Source organism: Hyperolius riggenbachi, chromosome 1 (genome assembly GCF_040937935.1).
Source record: "Hyperolius riggenbachi isolate aHypRig1 chromosome 1, aHypRig1.pri, whole genome shotgun sequence".
NCBI classification, from domain to species: domain Eukaryota; kingdom Metazoa; phylum Chordata; class Amphibia; order Anura; family Hyperoliidae; genus Hyperolius; species Hyperolius riggenbachi.
In genome coordinates, this window is record NC_090646.1 from 541,379,283 (window position 1) to 541,395,064 (window position 15,782).

General features: G+C 48.5%; 1 protein-coding gene across 1 annotated transcript in view; it reads left to right on the forward strand.

Moving 5' to 3' along the window:
• The first annotated feature begins 12,327 nt into the window (after nt 1-12,327).
• Nucleotides 12,328-15,782, forward strand: part of LOX (lysyl oxidase) — a 165,881-nt gene continuing 162,426 nt past the window's right edge. The window contains exon 1 of the mRNA XM_068247027.1: nt 12,328-12,422. The gene's annotated coding sequence lies outside the window, so the exon portion shown is untranslated. The remainder of the gene's footprint in view (nt 12,423-15,782) is intronic.

The window sequence follows — 15,782 nt, forward strand, 5'->3', positions numbered from 1 at the left end:
AACCCAGCAGCAGCAGACGTGATGGAACAGGAGGAGGCGCAGGAGGAGAAGGCCACGCTTTGTGAGACACAACAACCCAGGCCTTGCATGAGGACAAGAAGCGTGCGGATAGCATGCTTTGTACCGCCATGCAGTCATAAATGTAATAAAGATAAGTGGTTCAATAAACAGGGACCACGCGGCAATGCTAACCCAGCAGCAGCAGACGTGATGGAACAGGAGGAGGCGCAGGAGGAGAAGGCCACGCTTTGTGAGACACAACAACCCAGGCCTTGCATGAGGACAAGAAGCGTGCGGATAGCATGCTTTGTACCGCCATGCAGTCATAAATGTAATAAAGATAAGAGGTTCCATAAACAGGGACCGGCAACGCTAACCCAGCAGCAGCAGCAGCAGCAGCACACGTGATGGAACAGGAGCAGGCGCAGGAGGAGAAGGCCATGCTTTTTGAGACACAACAACCCAGGCCTTGCATGAGGACAAAAAGCGTGCGGATAGCATGGTTTGTACCGCCATGCAGTCATAAATGTAATAAAGATAAGTGGTTCAATAAACAGGGACCACGCGGCAACGCTAACCCAGCAGCAGCAGACGTGATGGAACAGGAGGAGGCGCAGGAGGAGAAGGCCACGCTTTTTGAGACACAGCAACCCAGGCCTTGCATGAGGACAAAAAGCGTGTGGATATAGCAGCAATGCTTTTTGCCGCCATGCAGTCATAAATGTAATACAGATGAGAGGTTCAATAAACAGGGACCGGAAACGCTACACCATCCCAGATGTTCATTGGTCATGTTACTTGGTTGGGGTCCTGGAGTGTTGCGTAGTCATTTCCAATCCAGGATTGATTCATTTTAATTTGAGTCAGACGGTCTGCATTTTCTGTGGAGAGGCGGATACGCCGATCTGTGATGATGCCTCCGGCAGCACTGAAACAGCGTTCCGACATAACGCTGGCTGCTGGGCAAGCCAGCACCTCTATTGCGTACATTGCCAGTTCGTGCCAGGTGTCTAGCTTCGATACCCAATAGTTGAAGGGGGCAGATGGATTGTTCGACACAGCTACGCCATCTGACATGTAGTCCTTGACCATCTTCTCCAGGCGATCGGTGTTGGAGGTGGATCTGCACGCTTGCTGTTCAGTGGGCTGCTGCTGCATGGGTGTCAGAAAATTTTCCCACTCCAAGGACACTGCCGATACCATTCCCTTTTGGGCACTAGCTGCGGCTTGCGTTGTTTGCTGCCCTCCTGGTCGTCCTGGGTTTGCGGAAGTCAGTCTGTCGGCGTACAAATGGCTAGAGGAGGGGGAGGATGTCAATCTCCTCTCTAAAGTCTCCACAAGGGCCTGCTGGTATTCTTCCATTTTGACCTGTCTGACTCTTTCTTCAAGCAGTTTTGGAACATTGTGTTTGTACCGTGGATCCAGAAGGGTATAAACCCAGTAATTGGTGTTGTCCAGAATGCGCACAATGCGTGGGTCACGTTCAATGCAGTCTAGCATGAATTGAGCCATGTGTGCCAGAGTCCTACCAGAATCCTCATCATCCTCTTGTAAGCGTTGTGATAGTTGTTGTGATGCATCATAGTCGTCACCTTCCTCCTGGTCTGCTTCTGCTGACCATTCGCGCTGAATTGTGGAAGTCCAACGTGCACCGCTCTGGCCCTCGTCAGTGGTGGCATGAAATTCCTGCTCCAACTCCAGCTGTTCCTCCTCCTCTTCTTCGTCATAGCTGCTGGGGCCAGCGTTCCCTGAGGCGGATGGCCTGATGTTGGTACCATCACGCTGATCGTTTTCTCCTTCAGATTCCCCCAGTTGCATCATGACAGCTGTTTCCTTGATTTTCAACATTGACCTCTTCAGTAAACACAGCAGTGGTATGGTAATGCTGACTGAAGAGTTGTCACTGCTCACAAGCAACGTGGATTGCTCAAAATTTTGGAGGACTTGGCAGAGGTCCAACATGTTGGCCCAATCGGATCCACAGAAGCTTGGCAGCTGTCCGGATGCGCCTCGGTACTGCGCCGTCATGTACTGGACCACTGCACTCTTCTGCTCACAAAAGCGGGCTAGCATGTGCAGCGTAGAATTCCAGCGCGTAGGGACATCACACAGCAAGCGATGGTGGGAGAGATTGAAGCGCTCCTGCATCTTGGCATCTTGCCCCCGAAGCAGTACTGGAATTTCTACAATGTTTGGCCACTCGACGCACCTTCAACAGAAGATCGGCCACGCCTGGGTATGTCCTCAGGAACCGCTGAACTACTAGGTTCATCACGTGCGCCAGGCAAGGAATGTGTGTCAGCTTAGCCAACCTTAAAGCGCGAATGAGATTACTCCCATTATCACACACAACCATGCCCGGTTTCAGGTCCAGCGGTGCCAGCCACAAATCCGTCTGTTCCTTTATTCCCTTCCAAATTTCCCCCCCTGTGTGCTGCTTATCCCCAAGGCAGATCAGCTTCAGCAACGGTTGCTGACGCATGCCAACAGCTGTGCTGCACTGCTTCCACGATCCTACTGCTGCTGGGTTAGCGTTTCCGGATGAGGTACAGCTTTGAGATGCGTTGGAGGAGAAGGAGTCAGAGAGGTAGGTGCTGCTGTTGTTATCCAGTGGGAGGGACGGCGGTGCAGCTGTTTGCGGCGTGGGCAACACCCGCGCCGTAGCAGGTGAGGAATCGCTGCCAGGCTCCACAAGGTTCACCCAGTGCGCGGTAAGGGAGATGTATCGACCCTGGCCGAACGCACTCGTCCAGGTGTCAGTGGTGAGGTGAACCTTGCAGGCAACGGCATTCTTCAAGCTTCGGGTTATTTTGCTGACCACGTGCTCATGCAACTCAGGCACTGCAGAGCGCGCAAAGTGGTAGCGGCTGGGAACCACGTAACGTGGGATGGCCACTGACATCATGCCCTTGAAGCTGTTTGTCTCCACCATTCGATATGGCAGCATTTCGCAGGCCAGAAGCTTGGCTATGCTGGCTGTTACTGCCACGGCCCGGGGGTCATTTGCTGGCAATTTCCTCTTGCGCTCAAACATCTCCGACACAGACAACTGAACCGTAGCGCTGCACACGGAAGGGCTGTTGGTTGTTGTGTTTGATGAACACTGGGAGACCTCAAGAGCACTACTCCGGAAAGTGACAGTGTCAGCGTCGTCTGATGTTTGTGAATGTTGTGAACCACGCAATGGCTGGGCTACTGCTGCTGCTGAGGCGGGTCTGGTGGTGAGTCTGGTGAACCCAAGGGAGGCAGTGTTGCTGGTACCCTGTCCTGCCGCGTTTGCCCACAGAGTGGGATGTTTGGATAGCATGTGGCGGCTCATGCTGGTGGTGGAGAGGTTGTTAATACTTTTCCCCCTGCTCAGGCGGGTCTTGCACACCTTGCAAATCGCCATGGTAACATCCTCAGTGCAGTCTTCAAAGAAAGCCCAGACTTTGGAGCACCTGCCTTGCTGGCGATTTCTGTTTGCTCCTCTTTTGCCTCTCACTTGAACTTCCACGCTTGTGGTGCCTGAAATTGCGCGCCGCCTACCTTGTGGCACAAGGCGAACTGGTGCAGCAGTGGGTTCTTCAACAGACTCATCTGTGCTGCTGCTACGACGGCGATGTTCTCGTTCACAAACAAAATCTGGGTCTATGTCCACATTGTCCATACCCTCCTCTTCCATCTCCTCAAACTCGTCATATGTCATTGTGGGGGGCCGCCGCCGTGGAGTAGAGCTCCCCAGAACAACCTCTGCGCAGCTCACTCCAACGTCGTCTTCCAGATCTTGTCGGCCAACCTCCTGCAATTGCAACCCCTCCTGCCCAACTTGCTCTGGGATTTGGGTTTCCGAGTCCTCCTCGGACTCGCCTTGTATTTCAGCGCGGTGCATTTCCCACAGTTAATGGTTGTGAATTCGGGCACAACATTTCTGGCTGTTCCTCCATTGACCTTTGAAAGGTGGAAGTTTGTTGGGCTGGGAATAGCTCCTGCGAATACCCCATTGTGTCCTGAGGTAATTCATCGGACTGGTTATCTGGCAGTTGTGTGCGTGGTGTCGCTGCCGGTTGTGTCAGCTTTGTGCCCACTGGCTCCTTGTAACTGGCTGAGGACTCGGACCTCGTGCGTGATGTGCTGGTGCTGCTTAACCCACTGCTGGACGCTTGAGAGGTCATCCAAGTAATTATCTGGTCCTGTTCTTTTGGATTTGTGAGGGTTGTTGTCCTGGACAACATGGGCGGTATTGAGTGGGTTTTCTTGGGTGCTCCCCTGTGGCCTGTACGTGAACCATCAGGGGAAACACCTCTTCCCTTGCCCCTCCCTCTTTCACCGGATTTCTTCTTCATTTCACTTATCCTTACAGTACACGCTGACTGGCAGCAGTACAGTGGCAGTACAGAAATGCTATACAGTACCACTATTCCCAGCAGCGACACAGAGCACAATGCTATACAGTGGCGGGTGAGCGGTGTACCACTATTTCCAGCAGCGACACAGAGCACAATGCTATACAGTGGCGGGTGAGCGGTGTACCACTATTCCCAGCATCGACACAGAGCACAATGCTATACAGTGGCGGGTGAGCGGTGTACCACTATTCCCAGAAGACACAGAGTGGCAGTAAACAGAATGCTATATAGTGTGGCTGAGCGAGCGGTGTACTACTATTTCCAGCAGACACAGAACAGTAAACAGAATGCTATATAGTGTGGCTGAGCGAGGTACACAGAGTGGCAGTAAACAGAATGCTATATAGTGTGGCTGAGCGAGCGGTGTACTACTATTCCCAGCAGACACAGAACAGTAAACAGAATGCTATATAGTGTGGCTGAGCGGTGTACCACTATTCCCAGCAGCGACACACAGCACAATGCTATACAGTGGCGGGTGAGCGGTGTACCACTATTCCCAGCAGCGACACAGAGCACAATGCTATACAGTGGCGGGTGAGCGGTGTACTACTATTCCCAGAAGACACAGAGTGGCAGTAAACAGAATGCTATATAGTGTGGCTGAGCGAGGTACACAGAGTGGCAGTAAACAGAATGCTATATAGTGTGGCTGAGCGAGCGGTGTACTACTATTCCCAGCAGCGACACAGAGCACAATGCTATACAGTGGCGGGTGAGCGGTGTACTACTATTCCCAGAAGACACAGAGTGGCAGTAAACAGAATGCTATATAGTGTGGCTGAGCGAGGTACACAGAGTGGCAGTAAACAGAATGCTATATAGTGTGGCTGAGCGAGCGGTGTACTACTATTCCCAGCAGACACAGAACAGTAAACAGAATGCTATATAGTGTGGCTGAGCGGTGTACCACTATTCCCAGCAGCGACACACAGCACAATGCTATACAGTGGCGGGTGAGCGGTGTACCACTATTCCCAGCAGCGACACAGAGCACAATGCTATACAGTGGCGGGTGAGCGGTGTACTACTATTCCCAGAAGACACAGAGTGGCAGTAAACAGAATGCTATATAGTGTGGCTGAGCGAGGTACACAGAGTGGCAGTAAACAGAATGCTATATAGTGTGGCTGAGCGAGCGGTGTACTACTATTCCCAGCAGACACAGAACAGTAAACAGAATGCTATATAGTGTGGCTGAGCGGTGTACCACTATTCCCAGCAGCGACACAGAGCACAATGCTATACAGTGGCGGGTGAGCGGTGTACCACTATTCCCAGCAGCGACACAGAGCACAATGCTATACAGTGGCGGGTGAGCGGTGTACCACTATTCCCAGAAGACACAGAGTGGCAGTAAACAGAATGCTATATAGTGTGGCTGAGCGAGCGGTGTACTACTATTCCCAGCAGACACAGAACAGTAAACAGAATGCTATATAGTGTGGCTGAGCGAGGTACACAGAGTGGCAGTAAACAGAATGCTGAGCGAGCAGTGTACTACTATTCCCAGCAGCGACACAATGACTGGGGGGACCCTGGCTAGCGTGGCTGGAGCGCGAACTACCCTGCCTGCCTACCCAAAGCTAAACCCACAGACAAATGGCGGAAATATGACGTGGTTCGGGTATTTATTTACCCGAACCACGTGACAGTTCGGCCAATCAGAGCGCGTTCGGGTCCGAACCACGTGACCCGTTCGACCAATCACAGCGCTAGCCGAACGTTCGGGGAACGTTCGGCCATGCGCTCTTAGTTCGGCCATGCGGCCGAACGGTTTGGCTGAACACCATCAGGTGTTCGGCCGAACTCGAACATCACCCGAACAGGGTGATGTTCTGCAGAACCCGAACAGTGGCGAACACTGTTCGCCCAACACTAGTGGTAGACAGTGGGTAGTCAGGCACAAGTGGCATTTGTGGTATGTGGTTAGAGAGGGAAGTCAGGCCTATGCAGAGGTCTGGGCAAGCGCAAGCGGTAGGAAAAGGTTAGTTGGGTCCAGATAAAAGCCAAGATAGTCAGCAGGCAAAGGATAATCAGGTACATGCCGAGGTCAGCAACAGGAGTCGAAGATCGAGTGATGAGGAAATCCAGGTCAGTAATCAGGAAACAAATAACAAAGATATTGGCGGTGTGTACTACAAATGTCATTTGAGCACACAACCAATGCCAGATCTTCTAATAGGTCTCAGACCTAGAGAGCCAATCATGGGTTCATGGGGCCCTGTCACATGCTACCATCCTTTCCCAGTAAAACAATCATGGAGTGGTTCTGGACCACATTCAGTTCAGCATCTCCATGAGGCCTGATACTGTAAATCCCCTCCTTTGGAGTTGTAATACCTTTTGTAGGGGCTGGTATTGCTATCATTAGTGCTTGGCGTGGGCTCTCCCAGGGCAAAGAATCTGAGTGAGTTTACTAGAGCATCCTGCAAGTGTCCTTGGACCTTCCCACAGTGACCGACTGCTTTGCTGCAAGTATCAGGTCACAATCCCTGGGATTGCCCCACCATTAACAGGGAAAAAAAGCAACAATGCAAGAAGAAAATGAATGAGTGAGATTAGAAGGGATGGCTGAGTTCAAGCAACAGACAAACAAAGTCAAGATCACAAGGTGGAAGTTAGGAGGACAGTGAGGACAGATGTTCCTAGCGAACAGTGAGTGATTCCCTACCCATTTCTGTGGAACTGTGTGGATCTATTGTCTGACTCCTCATATTGACTGGATTACTCAGGATCCCCATATTTATTCCCACATCCTAAAATTCTACAATTCCACGTAGCTTGTAAACCGCATAACTAGTAGCAACGGTTTCATATAGCTTATGTTGCCCTTTCTCAGTATGGGCCTCTGCAGCTGGACATAATACCTGCTTGTGTCACCTCCGTGATAGTGTTGGGCGAACAGTGTTCGCCACTGTTCGGGTTCTGCAGAACATCACCCTGTTCGGGTGATGTTCGAGTTCGGCCGAACACCTGACGGTGCTCGGCCAAACCGTTCGGCCACATGGCCGAACTAAGAGCGCATGGCCGAACGTTCCCCGAACGTTCGGCTAGCGCTGTGATTGGCCGAACGGGTCACGTGGTTCGGACCCGAACGCGCTCTGATTGGCCGAACGGTCACGTGGTTCGGGTAAATAAATACCCGAACCACGTCATATCTCCGCCATTTGTCTGTGGGTTTAGCTTTGGGTAGGCAGGCAGGGTAGTTCGCGCTCCAGCCACGCTAGCCAGGGTCCCCCCTGTCATTGTGTCACTGCTGGGAACAGTAGTACACCGCTTGCTCAGCCACACTATATAGCATTCTGTTTACTGCCACTCTGTGTACCTCGCTCAGCCACACTATATAGCATTCTGTTTACTGCCACTCTGTGTCTGCTGGGAATAGTAGTACACCGCTTGCTCAGCCACACTATATAGCATTCTGTTTACTGCCACTCTGTGTACCTCGCTCAGCCACACTATATAGCATTCTGTTTACTGCCACTCTGTGTCTGCTGGGAATAGTGGTACACCGCTCGCTCAGCCACACTATATAGCATTCTGTTCACTGTTCTGTGTCTGTTTGGAATAGTGGTACACCGCTCGCTCAGCCACACTATATAGCATTCTGTTTACTGTTCTGTGTCTGCTGGGAATAGTGGTACACCGCTCGCTCAGCCACACTATATAGCATTCTGTTTACTGTTCTGTGTCTGCTGGGAACAGTAGTACACCGCTCGCTCAGCCAGACTATATAGCATTGTGTTTACTGCCACTCTGTGTACACCGCTCAGCCACACTATATAGCATTGCGTACTCTGCCAGTCAGTGTGTATATTGCTGGGATCAGTAATACTCCACTCACCGTCAACCACTATATGAGCTCAACATGAGTTCCCCAGAGACCTCCGCTGTGAGCAGCACTCCCAACAACAGCAACAGCCAACGCCCCACGCAAGCTATAACATCCACCCCAGCAGCCAGTGGTCAGCAGCAGCCCTCCCCGGAGGAGAACGTTGTGTCCATCAGTCCGTCGCCAGAGCGATTAATGAGGGCTGCCATTGAGGAGATGATGGGGCCTGATGTGGAGGAGGAGGTCTGGCTCAGGCCAGCATCCCAAGTTAATGTTGAGGACGATGAGGGGTCTGTGTCTGGGGATGTTGGGGTGGCAGAGGTGGTGGGTGGGTCAGACTCAGGAGAAGAGTTGTATGATGAGGATGATGATCGGGACCATCTGTATGTGCCTCAGAGTCCGACCCCGGAAAACATGTTGTATCGTGTGTTTAGGTACTAAAATCTGCGTTCCCTCCCAGTAGTGTTGGGCGAACAGTGTTTGCCACTGTTTGGGTTCTGCAGAACATCACCCTGTTCGGGGTGACTATATAGCAGACTATATAGCATTGTGTTTAATGCCACTCTGTGTACACGGCTCAGCCACACTATATAGCATTGTGTTTACTTCCACTCTGTGTCTGCTGGGAACAGTAGTACACCGCTCACCCGCCACTGTATAGCATTGTGCTCTGTGTCACTGCTGACAATAGTGGTACACCGCTCACCCACCACTGTATAGCATTTCTGTACTGCCACTGTACTGCTGCCAGTCAGCGTGTACTTTAAGGATAAGTGAAATGAGGAAGAAATCCGGTGAAAGAGGGAGGGGCAAGGGAAGAGGTGTTTCCCCTGACGGTTCACGTACAGGCCACAGGGGAGCACCCAAGAAAACCCACTCAATACTGCCCATGTTGTCCAGGACAACAACCCTCACAGATCCAAAAGAACAGGACCAGATAATTACTTGGATGACCTCTCAAGCGTCCAGCAGTGGGTTAAGCAGCACCAGCACATCACGCACGAGGTCCGAGTCCTCAGCCAGTTAAAGTCTGGGCTTTCTTTGAAGACTGCACTGAGGATGTTACCATGGCGATTTGCAAGGTGTGCAAGACCCGCCTGAGCAGGGGGAAAAGTATTAACAACCTCTCCACCACCAGCATGAGCCGCCACATTCTATCCAAACATCCCACTCTGTGGGCAAACGCGGCAGGACAGGGTACCACCAGCAACACTGCCTCCCTTGGGTTCACCAGACTCACCACCAGACCCGCCTCAGCAGCAGCAGTAGCCCAGCCATTGCGTGGTTCACAACATTCACAAACATCAGACGATGCTGACACTGTCACTTTCCGGACTAGTGCTCTTGAGGTCTCCCAGTGTTCATCAAACACAACAACCAACAGCCCTTCGGTGTGCAGCGCTACGGTTGAGTTGTCTGTCTCTGAGATGTTTGAGCACAAGAGGAAATTGCCAGCAAATGACCCCCGGGCCGTGGCAGTAACAGCCAGCCAGCATAGCCAAGCTTCTGGCCTGCGAAATGCTGCCATATCGAGTGGTGGAGACAAACAGCTTCAAGGGCATGATGTCAGTGGCCATCCCACGTTACGTGGTTCCCAGCCGCTACCACTTTGCGCGCTCTGCAGTGCCTGAGTTGCATGAGCACGTGGTCAGCTAAATAACCCGAAGCTTGAAGAATGCCGTTGCCTGCAAGGTTCACCTCACCACTGACACCTGGACGAGTGCGTTCGGCCAGGGTCGATACATCTCCCTTACCGCGCACTGGGTGAACCTTGTGGAGCCTGGCAGCGATTCCTCACCTGCTACGGCGCGGGTGTTGCCCACGCCGCAAACAGCTGGATAACAACAGCAGCACCTACCTCTCTGACTCCTTCTCCTCCAACGCATCTCAAAGCTGTACCTCATCCGGAAATGCTAACCCAGCACCAGCAGCAGTAGGATCGTGGAAGCAGTGCAGCACAGCTGTTGGCATGCGTCAGCAAGCGTTGCTGAAGCTGATCTGCCTTGGGGATAAGCAGCACACAGGGGAGGAAATTTGGAGGGGAATAAAGGAACAGACGGATTTGTGGCTGGCACCGCTGGACCTGAAACCGGGCATGAAGCTAGACACCTGGCACGAACTGGCAATGTACGCAATAGAGGTGCTGGCTTGCCCGGCAGCCAGCGTTATGTCGGAACGCTGTTTCAGTGCTGCCGGAGGCATCATCACAGATCGGCGTATCCGCCTCTCCACAGAAAATGCAGACCGTCTGACTCAAATTAAAATGAATCAATCCTGGATTGGAAACGACTACGCAACACTCCTGGACCCCAACCAAGTAACATGACCGATGAACATCTGGGATGGTTTAGCGTTTCCGGTCCCTGTTTATTGAACCTCTCATCTGTATTACATTTATGACTGCATGGCGGCAAAAAGCATTGCTGCTATATCCGCACGCTTTTTGTCCTCATGCAAGGCCTGGGTTGTTGTGTCTCACAAAGCGTGGCCTTCTCCTCCTGCGCCTCCTCCTGTTCCATCACGTGTGCTGCTGCTGCTGCTGCTGCTGCTGGGTTACCGTTGCCGGTCCCTGTTTATGGAACCTCTTATCTTTATTACATTTATGACTACATGGCGGTACAAAGCATGCTATCCGCACGCTTTTTGTCCTCATGCAAGGCCTGGGTTGTTGTGTCTCAAAAAGCGTGGCCTTCTCCTCCTGCGCCTCCTCCTGTTCCATCACGTGTGCTGCTGCTGCTGCTGCTGCTGCTGGGTTACCGTTGCCGGTCCCTGTTTATGGAACCTCTTATCTTTATTACATTTATGACTACATGGCGGTACAAAGCATGCTATCCGCACGCTTTTTGTCCTCATGCAAGGCCTGGGTTGTTGTGTCTCACAAAGCGTGGCCTTCTCCTCCTGCGCCACCCTCCTCCTGTTCCATCACGTGTGCTGCTGCTGGGTTAGCATTACCGGTCCCTTTTCCTGGAACCTCTTATATGTATTACATTTATGACTGCATGCCGACAAAAAGCATGTTACCTGTGCAAAGAAAACAGACATTTCCCGCATTTAAAAGACAGTTTTCCCTTTGAAACTTTAAAATCGATTTTCTCAAAAACTATAAGCTCTTTTTGCTAAATTTTTTTTCCTCTTGTACCCACTCCCAAGGTGCACATACCCTGTAAATTTGGGGTATGTAGCATGTAAGGAGGCTTTACAAACCACAAAAGTTCGGGTCCCCATTGACTTCCATTATGTTCGGAGTTCGGGTCGAACACCCGAACATCGCGGCCATGTTCGGCCTGTTCGGCCCGAACCCGAACATCTAGATGTTCGCCCAACACTACTCCGTGACTGCTATCTCAGCAATTCCCATGGTATTTTATTATAGGACTTTCCTGCCCATCCTTTAGGTATCCTGTTTGCTGTTTTATATATTTAGTGTTGTTTTTATGAAGGCCCGCCTGATACCTGTTTCTCTTCCCCCTGCCCTTCTATTTTTCCATGTGTTTTCCCCTGTTTGTGTGTCTGGCTGATCATGGCTACTAAAATTGATAAGTTTGTACTTTTCTGGAAACTTCTGCTTATCAATGTACCTTATGCCATAAATGATTATGTCATGTTGTTTACCAGTTCTTTGCACTGAATCCTAAGCCTAGTGTTATTGTTTTGATTCATTTGATTAACGTTATTTTGGGTCCTTATTGAGCTGGCTCGGACTCACTGTATTTGAAAATGGCTAGCCCACCTATGCAAAAGAGCGAGATAGTGGTAATTTCTCATAATGTGAAAGTCCTATATTTGCCTGCTAAATACAGTCAAGCTTCTGATAATTATTGGCAATTGGAATGTGATATTTGGATGTTACACCTTATAAGAATGGTAAAGAGTCTAAATTCTGGCATAAAAGTTTCCCGTTGCATTTTAACTCCACACATGAGAATAAAAGGGCTGTGCTGGCCATTGATATTCACAAGAGTCCCTACATATAGGGACTATGAAGGGCATATATTGATTGTGAATGGGACAATAGGGGATGTTCATTTACACTAGTTAATGTTTATGCACAAGCTGAAAAGCGCTGAAACTTTTTTGCATCTCTGACTCCAAGGTATTTTGCTCAGTAAATGCACCAGTGGAAGCCGCCGTATTGTGGAGAGCGGCAAATCGCGACGGCACGCTTTGGACGCCATGCCCCATATCCTCCATTGATCCCGGTAAGCACCAGCTCACTTCTCAGCGTTCTCACGCTGTCTTCCTGCACCTTTATTTACTGATGTCTACCTCAAGCGTATTATACACTGGCACTTTCTGCACCTTATAAATCTTCTTTGCTCATTTTTTCCATTTCCTGGATCTTATCTCACTTATGCTGTTTGCACATATTTATATATTTGTATAATTCTTTGCACTATATTTAGCTGATGCCCCCTTTTGGGATAACTATTAGATGCTTATTGTTTGTCAGTGAGTCTATTATTGTTCACATGGGCCATTATTTATTTGCTGTTATATGCTCTGTGCTATTGATGGAGAGATAACTTGATATGTATATGGACCTATATTTACTGATTTGAATTAATGCATGGTTGTCCCTTGTTTTTAGTGTTTTTATCAATGAATTTGAATAAAGATGATGATTATTTAATTATTTGAGTGGTGCGGTTTGTGAGGGAACTACTGTCTCTTTTTTTTTACTGTATACTATTTTGAGTTCCTTTCTGCACGCTCATAGTTCACTACCCTTATATCTCAGGGTGTGGTTGATGGTGCTTGCCCCTTTGTGGTTGATGGACAGTAAATGCATGAGCTCCATTGTCCTCACAAAAAATGTTAACACTAGATTTGAGGACATGCTATCCTCAGCTGGCTTACGCTCAGTGTCCGGGCAATGTCACTCCCCACCATGATCTTTATCAAAACTCCATGAACCTCTGGGACACCTCGGGAAAAGGTGCCTACTAACATCCGCATAAGTCCTACTCTAAGATAGATTTTATTTTTGTAGCCACATTGTCATCATTCATCCAACATGCTGTAAGATCATGGCTCACATGGAGGAAGAAGACTGATATGTGTTACCCCCATGCTGATCTTGAGTTATAACGCTGAGATCCCTTTTTATGACTCAAAACAGTAACTGGGATGATAGATTTACCACATGGAGCAAATTACCCACACTCTGGACTATTGTAATATACTGCTTTGTGGACTACCAACTGTCCACTCCAATCTGTACTGAACTCGGCTGTTTGTCTCATTTATCTTTCTTCTTGCTCTTTCTCTGCTGCCCCTCTCTGTGAAGCTCCTCATTGGTTACCAATTAACAAGAGGATCCAGTTCAAGCTCTTAACCCTTACCTACAAATATCTGCACAAGCTCTTTTCCCCGTACATCTCCTCACTAGTTTCCAACCCAACCGCAGTTTCAGATCTGCACGCAACCTTCTTTTGCCCTCCTCTAGAATCACCTCCTCGCATTCACATATACAGGATTTTTCATGTGCTTCACCCCTCCTCTGGAATCCCAAGCCACAACACATCCGTCAATCTCCAACCTTTGAAATCTTTAAATGCTCTCAAAACTCATTTTTTCCTACAAGCATACGCTGTAACTAGTTGTACTCCTTACAAGGTAGTAACCTAAAAGCACACTGCCCCATATGCAATTCATTTTTTCACCTGAGTTTTCTCCTAAGTGATATTTTTAAATAGGGATGGTCGTAGTCAGCCAGCTTCGCTACGCTGGAACTACGCATAGTTTTCTGCAATTAAGCTTCGCAAACTACGGCTACGAAATCGGAAACTTCGCTACGTTTGCATTGCGTAGACTACGCGTTAAAATACGTAAGCTTCACGTAGTGCAAAGCGTATTTGATGCGGACGCTTATGCCCTTATTCGGAAAAATGTCCACAATAATCCGCTAACTATGCGCATGGGTGAACAAATATAAGCGTACATTCTACCTTCCAATGCAGAATTGTATACGTATAGAAGGGCAATAATATTTCTGCGCATGCGCAATGATCCGTATAGACGCAGTTACTGCACGCTTAGATGACTTCGCAATACATACGTCAACTACGCGTTGCGGGCGAAGCTTCGCATAGCGGCCCTACGATTATGCGGAAATACGTACGCAAAGTTTTTAAACTTCGTCTATGAACTACAAAGCGTAGTTGCGGACTACGACGCGTAGATTCGCACTGGCGTAGTTTACGAGCAACCCCGTTTTTAAATTTGTCAATAATATGCATTTTAAGCCATCAGAAAGCAAGAAAATGCTCAAAATAATTTTAATAGTCCTTTTCATTAACTTTTTGGTGCTTTTTTAGTTGAAAAGTGCTGGAAAGTTTTTTTTATTTGGAGATGAAAAATTATCTCCTAGGAGAAAACTCAGGTAAAAAAGTGAATTGCATACGGCCCACTGTCTCTGGATATGACTATTCTATACTATCCCACCTCTCTCACTCCCCCCCCTTCCTTAACATTGCAAGGGCAGGGCTCTCTCACCCTTTTGTGTCTTGGGAATTTTTATACATTTTATTAATTTACTTTTGTCACTGTTATTGTCACTGTCATTACCAATTCTGTATTTTGTACCAATTTTGTATTTTGTATGCACCATTTGGTGTGCACCATTGTCAGGATTGTTTTGTACCTCATGTTTGTTTCTTACTTTGTACAGCGCCACGGATTATGTTGACACTTTATAAATCAATATTAATAGCACTCTGCAAAAAAGTACCAAAAAAGTGGGTGAAAAAGCATTGTCAAAATTATTTTAAGTATTGTCTTGCATGCTGGTGCCCTAAAATTCATTTTATTGATAAGGTGTGAAAATATCACCTAGGAGAAAACTCAGGAGAAAAAGTTAATTGCATACTGTCCTATTCCTTGAAGTGTCATCAAAATTCTGACTATCGCTAGTGTCTGGGGAGCTGTCCACCCTATCAACTGAAGCAAATCACACTGAATTGCTCTAAGTGGAGATAGAGAGGAAGGACTGATAAAAATTTCCAACCAGCCAAAAGCATCTTTTGAGAGTGTGTAAAGCCCTCACATTTCTCAATGCCTTAAAATACACTCAAACTTGGTAAGTGTGAACCTAGGCTACCTAGCCTTACTGTTTGTTATATTTTTCTACAAATGTCTGTATGTGAACAGTAATTAGTATTGCTTTCCAGAATACACTTTGAGCAGTTTACCGGAAATTTTGTTTTTTGCAAATTATCAACAAATTGAAATACTAAGTTCACATGCTTTCTACTTTGTCCAAAATGTAAATAACAATGTTGACTGAAGTTGTGCTTAGGTCCATACCGTCACCATCAGGGCTTTATTTCAGTGAAAAACGTACACAAACCAGTTTAACAGTGCTGTACCAAGTCTTGGGGATGTCCCAACAAATCATATAATGTAAATGATGGTATGCTAAATGGAAGCTGAAAGGAAAAAAAATTGGTTGCTTTGAAGGGAATGAATTGTATGAAATCACTACTGTTCTTTGAAATGTCCCTAACGTCCCACCTCTAACAGAGGTGCCTGGCTCTTCTACTGACCACATATGCTATTGC